Raw genomic sequence first — 11,241 nt, 5'->3', positions numbered from 1 at the left:
TACCCGTTAGCTGTGACTCCCCACCCTCTTTACCAAAGCCTACAGGAACTAATCTTACCTCATTATTCTTAACTTCATTCTAGATAATAACCTTATCTTGAGTTTGGGGGAGAGAGTTGTATTATCATTTGTTTCATGTCTTGACTATGATAGTCAAGTGGGTAGTGGGTAGTTCTTTGACTCCCTCAACTCTTAGGATGACCTCAGTTGCTCCCCTTCTCCCTGTGAAGCCAACAGAGGAGGAATAAGAGGTGAAAAAAAGGGGGACAAGCAGAGGAGTGTTCCTTTCAGGAGCAGAAGACCCAATGTTTTGGCCTTAGCTATTCTTTGGTTGCTGCACTTGCCTGAGAAAGACAGAGTGTTTCACTCTCTATCATGGCACATGGGTCCTCTCCAGTTAAAAAAAAAAAAAAGAGAGTGCAGGCTTTGAAGATAAACTCCCTCAGCTCAACATCTTGGATCTTGGTTGAATGATTATGGCTTGTGTTTCCTCCTCTATTCAAAGGGTATAATAATAATATTCCATATTGTTTTGAGAATTAAATAGAAAGAAATAATAGATGTGGAATGCTACACGCATAGTAAGTACTAAAGATTATTGGCCATTATTTCTCCCTGGCCACCACCACCCCTGTCCCTGACTTGAGAGCTTGGAACTTGCTTCTTCTTGATGGAATGAATTTCATTCCTCTATGACTTTACTCATGTTATTCTCTTTCTCTTGAATCTCTATTCTTGCCTCTCTGGTGAACTCCTAATTACATTCCTTCTTTTTGACTTATGACAGAGATTTACTTCTATTTCAAGCAAGAGATTTCAGATCATTGCATTGGATCTTGACTTCAAATAACCCTTTAGGGACTGAGTGTCCTTCCATTTTGTTTCTTTGCCATGTCCTAAAGCATTTTCCTCACCTGAACGGTAGAGGCTGGATAGGAGGCACGTCCTTTATCAGTTACCAAGAAGGGGAAAGAAAGCATGAGAGCAGGTGGCACACGTTACTTCTGCTCACAATCCATTAGCAAGATTTTAGTTACATGGCTATGGCTGAAATGCAAGAAAGCCTGGGAGATGTAGTGTATCGGATCAGTTATGTGCTTAGCTACAATTTTTATTGGAAGATAGGGAAAATGGATTTTAGTAGACAATCAGAACTCTGTGCAAGGGAGTGATTATAACAACTGATCGAGGACCTTATGCTAGATAAGGAGGAACAAAAGGGTCTGAGGAGATGAGATATAATGAAAAGGTGATAAGAGTCAAGGGACTGTAGATCTCGGTGCAGTGCAAGGACTGTTGGACTCACTGTACTAAAGGGAGTTGTGCCGGTTTGAATCTTTTGTGGACCCCAGAAAAAGCTGTGTCCTTTAATACTCATTCAATATTGCTGGGTGGGAGCTTTTTTTTTTTTAAACTTTTTTAAAAATTGTGAAATATAACATATATACAAAAAAGCAAAAAATTTCCAAGTACATTTTAACAAGTATTTATAGAACAGATTTTAAAGTGTGGTAGGGGTTACAGTTCATGATTTTTCATTTTTAATTCTAGCTGCTCCAAGACACTGGAGACTAACAGAAATATCAATATAATGATTCAGCAGTCATACTCATTTGTTAAATCCTACCTTCTCCGTTATACTCCTTCTCTTTAAATAACATATATACATAAAAGTAATAAATTTCAAAGTACATCACAACAATTAGTTGTAGAACAGATTTCAGAGTTTGGGATGGGTTACATTTCCACAATTTTAGGTTTTTATTTCTAGCAGCTCTAAGGTACCGGAGGTTAAAAGAAATATCAGTATAATGATTCAGCACTCATACCCGTTTGTTAAACCCGATCTTCTCTATATAACTCCACCATCAGCTTTGATTTTCTCCTACCTTTAGGAGTATTTGGGCTATGCCCATTCTAACGTTTTCATGTTGGAAAGGGCTGTCGATAATATGGAATAGGGGGATGGAGCTAGTTCATGTTCTGGAAGGGCTGGCTCCTCTGCATTTCAGGACTTATCTAGTCCAGGGACCTATCTCGAGGTTGTAGGTTTTGGAGAGTTACCCTAGTGCATGTAAACTTTGTAGAATCTTATATATCGCCCTAGGTATTCTTTAGGATTGGCAGGAATGGTTTTGGTTGGAGTTTGGTAAGTTATGATAGTAGCAATATCTGACTGAAGCTTGCTTAAGAGTGACCTCCAGAGTAGACTCTTGACTCTATTTGAACTCTCTCAGGCACTGATATCTTTTTTTATGTATTTTATTTTATTTTTCAAATACAAAAAAACACTAAATAAACGCCAACATTCCTATTTTGATCATTCCGTTCTACATATATAATCAGTAATTCACAATATCATCACATAGTTGCATATTCATCATCATGATCATTTCTTAGAATATTTGCATCGATTCAGAAAAAGAAATAAAAAGACAACAGAAAAAGAAATGAAACAAAAGCAGGAAAAAAAATTGTACTTATCATACCCCTTACCCTTCCCTTTCATTGATCACTAGCATTTCAATCTAAATTTATTTTAACATTTGTCTCCCTTATTATTTATTTTTATTCCATATGTTCTACTCATCTGTTGGTAAGGTAGATAAAAGGAGCATCAGACACAAGGTTTTCACAATCACACAGTCACAGTGTGAAAGCTATATCATTATACAATCATCATTAAGAAACATGGCTCCTGGAACCCAGCTCTACGTTTTCAGGCAGTTCCCTCCAGCCTCTCCATTACATCTTGAATAACAAGGTGATATCTACTTAATGCGTAAGAATAACCTCCAGGATAACCTCTCAACTCTGTTTGAAATCTCTCAGCCATTGACACTTTGTTTCATTTCATTCTTTCCCCTTTTGGTAGAGAAGGTTTTCTTAATCCCTTGATGCTGAGTCTCAGCTCATTCTAGGGTTTTTCTCAATCCCTTGATGCTGAGTCTCAGCTCATTCTAGGATTTCTGTCCCATGTTGCCAGGAAGGTCCACACCCCTGGGAGTCATGTCCCACATAGACAGGGGGAGGGTGGTGAGTTTGCTTGTTGTGTTGGCTGGAGAGAGAGGCCACATCTGAGCAAAAAAAGAGGTTTTCTTGGGGGTGACTCTTAGGCCTAATTTTAAGTAGGCTTGACCTATCCTTAATGGGGTTAAGTGTCATATGCACAAACCCCAAGACTCGGGGCTCAGCCTATAGCTTTGGTTGTCTACACTGATTGTGAGAATATCAAGAATTCAACCTGGGGAGGTTGAATTTCCCCCCGTTCTCGTCATTCCCTGAAGGAGACTTTGCAAATACTTTCCCACTCATTGATCAAATCACTCTGGGATTCATCAGGGCATCACTCTGGATGAACCACCAAAATCTCATGTCCTACCCAAGGTTCTGCGTACTTATGGTGTCAACCAAGCTATCTACATAAGTTATATTAGGAAATGCACTAGTCAAAAAATAAATTTTGTACCAAATAAACATTTTTTTGCTTTAGTCTCACATAAGGTGAAATTTTAAAATATTAATTACCATATATTTTCAGCACCCTGCAGTAATGACATCCTTTTGTTCTTCCTCATGCAAAAACATTTTTAAGATTTGTATATTTAGTCACTATCATTACACACTCTAGGCATTCCTAGATTATACCATCTCAATCTTTAATGTCTACTTTTCTTTCTGATTTCATTTATGCCCCCAGCCTTCCTCCCTCTATCATTTTCACATTCAGCTTCATTCAGTGTTTTAACATAATTTTATTACAGTTAGGTAGTATTGAGGGACAGATACCTTATTTGTTACACTTCCTTTCCCCATTTTTGTCAGGATGGCATTGTTGATCCCATGGTATCAGGGCCAGGCTCATTCCTGGGGTCATCTCCACACTGCTAGGGAGACTTTCATCTCTAGATTCATGTCCCCTGTAAGGGAAAGAGCAATGGTTTTAGTTGTAGAGCTTGGCTTAGAGAGAGAAAGGCCACATTTGAGCAACAAAAGAGGTCCTCCAGAGATGACTCTTAGATATATCTATAGGTAGGCTAAGCTTCTCCTCTACATACATAAGCTTCACAAGAGCAAACCTCAAGATGAAGGGCTTGGCCTATTGATATGGGTGTCCCTAATGTTTGGCACAGTATCCAGGGTTTCCCCTGTGGTAAAGTTTAATCGCTTCATATTTTTTCTCCCAACCTTCAAGGGACTTGGCCAACACTTTTTGATTATCTGCTTAATATACTCTGGAATATATCCAGGTATTACATAAACTATACAGGATTAAGGGCTCTCATTCTTACTTTGGGCTCCTTGTGTTTGGATTGTTTAAATGATCTATCCTGGCAGGTTGAGTTAGATTATGTGCTATGGAAAATCAGTGTTCTGGACATAAAACTTTTTTCCTTTGGTCTCAAAGAGTAGGTGAAGTTCTAAAATACAGGCAATGTCTTCCTTCCTCCTGTATTCTGAATTACCTTAATCCCGACCCAGTTGGCTTCATTCTTAACTCTAAATACCAGGTTATGCATATATAAAACAGCTAGCGGGAGCTTTTAATTGTTCCCATGGAGATGTGACCCACCCAATTGTAGGTAACAACTTTTGATTAGATGGTTTCCATTGAGATGTGTCTTCACCCATTCAAGGTGGGGTTGCTTATTGGAGCCCTTTGAGAGGGAATCATTTTGGAAAAAGCTTTAGAGCCCACACAGCCAGAGAGACCTTTGGAGATGAAGAAGGAAAATGCCCCTGGGGGCGCTCCATGAAACAAGAAGCCTAGAGAGAAAGCTAGCAGAGGTTGCCATGTTCACCATGTGCCTTTCCAGTTGAAAGAGAAACCCTGACTGTCATCAGCCTTCTTGAACCAAGGTATCTTTCCCTGGACCCCTTAGATTGGACAATTCTATAGCCTTGCTTTAATTTGTACACTTATGCAGCCTTAGAATATGTAAATTTGCAACTTAATAAATTCCCCTTTTAAAAGCCGTTCTGTTCCTGGTATGTTGCATTCTGGCAGCTTGCAAACTAGAACAGGAGTAATGGGTGTACTAGGGGGATTTCTGACATTGAGAATATGGAAGCATTATTATTGGTCAAGGTCTAGGGTATGATTTCAGAGTGAGTGACTGTTATAGGGTGAAGGGCAAGATCACAGAAGTGAGGAGGTCAGGGAACTGAAGCCAGGATATTAGAAGGTTGATCCAAGTGAATATTGAAATTACTAGAAATTATGATAGGAGTACTGTTGGAGAGAATGACAAGAGCCACCTCCTAAAATCTTTGAGAAGTGAGGTCAAGTGACAATGAGGGATAGTAGGTGGTATAGTCTGATGACATGAGATTCAAAGCTTGGGATTTTTTAGGGAGTGGGAGTGGTTTGAAATTGGCAATAAGGAGCAGGGAGGACTCTCACTCTATTTCCAGGCCCAAAGTCATATGGGGTGTGATAGAGGTAACAGTCACCGCGAGAAGAGGAGTTTCAGGTCTCAGCTCGAGCAGGATAATGAAGGGGACTGAGGAGGTTGAGAAGATGTAGAGATTTTGTTTCTGACAGACAAGGCATTCCAGAGAGCACAGTCGAAGCATTTTGAGAGTGGGGGAAGGGTGTGAGAAGGGAAGAGAACAAAAAATTCCAGAGGTGTTTGAGGACTGGAGTAGGAGAGATGGAAGGTGACCTGAGAGTCCAGAGCATCTTGTTGTGTTGATATAAACATGGATAAAGGAATAATGGGATTAATTCTGATGGTTTCAGGGTAGATAATGTTTTCAAGGCTGTCAGTGTCATGGGGTAGGGGGGAGTGGTCTTTCCAGGAATTCTGAGGCCTTTTTGCTCCTGTCACTGGACACAGAAGCAGGGGAGGGGGCATTCTGAATCTAGCAATGATTCAGACTTTGTCTTCTCTCTCTTGAGGTAGGGCAGAGCTCTCCTCAGGTTTCAGGGCTAAAGCTTCTGATGTTTTTTTGGTGGCATCCCCCCAGCCTTACCCTGGGACAGAGCAACATAGAAGCCTGGGGCCTGATTCCCTGCAGAACCACCCTGGTGATGCTCGGGCCAAACGGCTTCAAGGTTAAGCCAGGGAATTGGAACAGAAGTCTCAGCCCCATGGATGATCAGTGTCCTAATAGGGACTTATAGCTGGACAGCAGAGACCTCTTCTAATAGGGAGGATCAGGGTGGGTGGTATCATGGCTTAATAATGTCCTCAAGGACCCAGCTTGCTTCATCTCTTTGCTCTGTCATTCACAGTCCTGGTTTCATCCACAGGCCTGTAGCAAGAATAGCTGTAGTATTATATTTTTGTGAATTTTTCAGCAAGTAGCTAGTTTCCTACCAAGACCAGAAACCTTGGGTATTGTGCGAGTCCAATAAGTGGAATAGCAACTTCAAAAACTGCTTTTCCCCAACACCTGCCTTCCATAAATGAGCCCTTGTGACTACATAAAGTGAGGGTCCACTTTCATTTTCATTTTTTTGTTTTTAATTAAAAATATATATATGACAAGAAAGAAATGCAAACATTCTCAACATATGATCATTCCATTCTACATATATAATCAGTAATTAACAATATCATCACATAGTTGCATATTCATCATCATGATCATTTCTTAGAACATCTGCATCAATTCAGAAAAAGAAATAAAAAGACAACAGAAAAAAATTCTTACATACCATACTCTTTACCCCTCCTTTTCATTGATCACTAGCATTTCAACCTGTTTATTTTAACATTTGTTCCCCCTATTATTTATTTATTTATTATTTTTTAAACTTTTTTCTATTAATTAAAAAAATTAACAAACAAAACATTTAGATATCATTACATTCTACATATACAATCAGTAATTCTTACTATCATCACATAGTTGCATATTCATCATTTTTTAGTACATTTGCATCGATTTAGAAAAAGAAATAAAAAGACAACAGAAAAAGAAATAAAATGATAATAGAGAAAAAAAAGACTATACATACCATACCCTTTACCCCTCGCTTTCATTTATCACTAGCATTTCAAACTGAATTTATTTTAACATTTGTTCCCCCTATTATTTATTTTTTATTCCATATGTTCTACTCTTCTGTTTGATGCAGTAGCTAAAAGGAGCATCAGACATAAGGTTTTCACATTCGTAGAGTCTCATTGTAAAAGCTATATCACTGTTCAATCATCATTAAGAAACATGGCTACTGGAATACAGCACTACATTTTCAGGCAATTCCCTCCAGCCTCTCCACTACATCTTGAACAACAAGGTAATATCTACTTAATGCGTAAGAATAACCTCCAGGATAACCTCTCGACTCTGTTTGGGATCTCTCAGCCATTGACACTTAGTCTCATTTCACTCTTCCCCCTTTTGGTCGAGAAGGTTCTCTCAATCCCTTGATGTTAATTCTCAGCTCATTCTAGGGTTTTTCTCAGTCCCTTGATACTGAGTCTCAGCTCATTCCAGGATCTCTGTCCCACGTCGCCAGGAAGGTCTACACCCCTGGGAGTCATGTCCCATGCAGAGAGGGGGAGGGTGGTGAGACTGCTCGTCTATTGTGCTGTCCTATTATTTATTTTTATTCCATTTGTTTTACTCATCTGTTGATAAGGTAGATAAAAGGAGCATCAGACACAAGGTTTTCACAATCACTCAGTCACACTGTGAAAACTGTATCATTATACAATCATCTTCAAGAAACATGGCTACTGGAACATAGCTCTACATTTTCAGGCAATTCCTTCCAGCCTCTCCATTACATCTCGAATAACAAGGTGATATCTATTTAATGAGTAAGAATAACCCCCACGATAACCTCTCGACTCTGTTTGGAATCTCTCAGCCATTGACACTTTCTTTTGTCTCATTTCATTCTTCCCCCTTTTGGTTGAGAAGGTTTCCTCAATCCCTTAATGCTGAGTCTCAGCTCATTCTAGGATTTCTGTCCCATGTTGCCAGGAGGGTCCACACCCCTGGGAGTCATGTCCCGCGTAGACAGGGGGAGGGTGGTGAATTTGCTTGTTGTGTTGGCTGAAGAGAGAGGCCACATCTGAGCAACAAAAGAGGTGTTCTTGGGGGTGACTCTTAGGCCTGATTTTAAGTAGGCATGACCTATCCTTTGTGGGGTTAACTTTCATATGAACAAACCCCAAGATTGGGGGCTTAGCTTATAGTTTTGGTTGCCCCCACTGCTTGTGAGAATATCAAGAATTCAACTTGGGGAAGTTGAATTTTCCCCCGTTCTCGTCATTCCCTGAAGGAGACTTTGCAAATACTTTTTTATTCACTGTTCAAATCACTCTGGGATCAAGGGCCCACTTTTAGGGTCTTTGACTCAAAAGAACAAAGATGGGTCTGGCAGCTCCTTCTCTGTTTTGAAAAAATCAAACCCAGGTCAGCTGCAGAACGGGACCCCACCAGCTCTCTCAGGTCCACCAGGCTGAAATTTCACCTGCAGCTTCTCTGTAACAGTCTCCCTTACCTCTGAGAACTAATTGCTCTTTCTTGCATTTCCATTGCACATTGAACATCTATTATTACGTTTATATTGTACTACAATTATCTATTTATTTTTGCTACTGCAGTTCCTGTCACATAATAACTATTCAATGGTCGAATGCTATCAATGTAAGATTACACTGCTTCTTTGCAAGACTTCGTTAGTAAGTGATCCAAACACACACAATCAATAACTAAATTTATTCTGCCTAAAATGGACAGAATGGGGAAGGTTGGAAATGTAAGATGATTCATTAGAAAATGAACTACATTTTAGAGAGGGGGTGATGGTAAATATGTGGGTTCCTTTGGGTCAGATTTTCATCTGTAAAATATACACTAACCTACCATTATCATTTTATCCATTTATACAACATATTTATTGAGTATATGCTTTGTTTTGGATGCTAGAGTTATTATGATAAGTGAAGGGATCTTTTACTGTTCAGTGAATTGAAATTACTGTTATTAGGGTTGCTAAAATTTAAGGTGGAACTGACAGTTTTGATGGGTTTAAGGTAGACTGGGCAGACCCCAAGGATCTGTATTGGTAGCTTGACACAGTTTCCAAGGTAACGCAGATGGAGCAACAGAGAGTGAGCAAGCAAGCATGCATGTATATGTGATTGTGCAAGGAGGCGCTTCTATGTGACGCGGATGGGGAGGGGGGGATTACTTGCAGGCAAGGAGGGGGGCACACAGGAAGGGACACGCGGAGCGCTGGACGCGTGACGACTGCGGCGGACGTGCTGACGTAGTACGCAGGCCGCAGCGGGGGGCGGTCTCTGGGCCTTTCTTCCCCTTCTGATTTTTCCCCTCCCCCCTTCTTTTTCCCTCTCCGGGTTTGGCTCCCCCCTCTCTCCCCCCTCTCCCCCTCCTCCCCAAGTCCCTTTCCCCTTCCCCGTCCCGGTCCCCCCTGCCTTCCCGCCCTGGGCCCGGGGGAAACCCCCGCCGAGAAGACCCCGCCCCCAGAGGCGCGCCGCCGCCGGCCGTCGGTGCCGAGCCGCTGCGGAGAGGCAGTGGGCCCGGGCAGCTGGCGGGCGGAGACGCCGGCGCCCTCCCCGCTACGGCCCTCGCCAGGTGAGGCCACCTCCCAGCAGAGAGGGCGGGCGGCGCCGGCGGCCCGCGGGGAGGGGGCGTGGCGGGCGGAGGATTCTTGGCCTGTGTCTCCCGCACGGTAGTTGTCGGGGCGTCGGGGCAGTGGGTCAGGGCCGGAGGCGCCCGGGAAGGACAAACCCGAGGCCCGAGACGCCCCGACTGTGCGCTTGGAGTGCAAGCGAGAGGGCGGGGGCGGGGGCCTGGCGCCACCTGTGGCCTGTGTGGTAGGACCTAAGAACTGTTGTGCCCTTGTGCTTGGGGGTGACTGGCACCATGTGTTTTTTTTTGTCTCCGTTTTCCTTCAACCATTGGAAAAATGGGAAGGAACGGTGTTGGAGTGTTTCAAATCATGCCGATGTCCGTGTTTATTCCAGGGAGAGGTTTTTGAGTTGGCACGTACGGGAGATCTTTCTGAAACTTGTAAATTGGGCCTACACTAAACTCATAACTAATTTTTGAGTCCCTGAAAACTTCTCGATTTTGGTTTCCTGTAGTAGAGCCAGTGTTTTTCCACATTTGTGACCATTATCTTAGTAACTCCACAGAATACTTCATCACTCAAAATGAATTGTTCTTGGATAATGATGGTACATGACCGAATAACAGTATCCGAGGTGTGTAAAAGCAAAGAAATAAAAGTGGGAAAATTTAAATTCGGATTCCATGTGGAGAATGTCCATGCAAAGATTTTTTTTTATTCTAATAAGCCTCACAAATATTGAGAAAGCCTGAATCCATTCTGATATTGGGCAGCGTGGAGACTGGGGAAGAGGGAGGTGACAGGTTCCACGTGGGGAACGTCTTAAATTCCTAGCATTTTATTGTATTTTCACAGTCAGACTGACACTTGAAGTGTTGTTTGTGGTTCTTTTTCCTTACCAGTGCATTTTTTCATTGTCTTTCTCCAATATTTCTTTTTATCCGTCATTTGGAGCCCTATAGGTTGCCTGTGACATCAAGTAAAAATTTGAAGTGGTAGGTTAGGTTAATTCAGTTCACTTTTGTATTTTTCTTCTCCTGTTGCTGTTCTCCAGAGGGTTAAGAGAAGAACCTTTGGGGAAGGTCTGATGAATTCTGTCATCCAGAGTCAAATCACTGAGTTGCAGTTCCAGCTGCTGCTTTGTCCACCATATGATCTATACTGAAGCTTCAAATTTGGAAAAGGTTTTTTTTAAACAAAATATGCCTATATTGAAATATGTGCTTGATATTTTTTAATGGAAAGGAGTCAGAAGTTACTTCCTTTATCTTTCAGAGTAAAAACCAAAGTCTTTACAGTTACCTTTAAGGCCCTAGACCTGTAGCACCCTTTCTTCCCCTAATACACTGGCCTCCTTGCTGTTGAGTATACCAGGCACACTTCTGCTTCAGGATCTATGTACTTGTTCTCTTTCCCAGAATTAGCCCTTATAAAGCTGCCTAGCTTGTCTCCTCATCTCTTTGAAGTCTTCATTCAAATGTCACTCTTAACAGTGAGTGACATTTCTCTGGCTATCTTGATTACAAACCCTTTCCCCCATATGTTTGCATAACTTACTCCCTTTCCCACTTCTCTACCCGAATTTTCTCCTTTAGCCTTACAACCTAATAGCATACTATTTATTTGTCTTCACCCGTTAGAAAATAAGCTTTATAAGGGCAGATGTTTTTGTTTTGTTAATT

General features: G+C 41.5%; 1 protein-coding gene across 3 annotated transcripts in view; it reads left to right on the top strand.

The window, feature by feature from the left end:
- Positions 1 to 9,249: 9,249 nt before the first annotated feature.
- Positions 9,250 to 11,241, top strand: part of R3HDM2 (R3H domain containing 2) — a 301,698-nt gene continuing 299,706 nt past the window's right edge. For all 3 annotated transcript variants that reach the window (XM_077111144.1, XM_077111138.1, XM_077111129.1), the window contains exon 1: positions 9,250 to 9,561. The gene's annotated coding sequence lies outside the window, so the exon portion shown is untranslated. The remainder of the gene's footprint in view (positions 9,562 to 11,241) is intronic.

This window comes from Tamandua tetradactyla, chromosome 7, assembly GCF_023851605.1.
Source record: "Tamandua tetradactyla isolate mTamTet1 chromosome 7, mTamTet1.pri, whole genome shotgun sequence".
In the NCBI taxonomy this organism is placed as follows: Eukaryota; Metazoa; Chordata; class Mammalia; order Pilosa; family Myrmecophagidae; genus Tamandua; species Tamandua tetradactyla.
The sequence above is the reverse complement of the archived record's forward strand: the minus strand, read 5'-3'. Positions and strand labels throughout refer to the sequence as shown.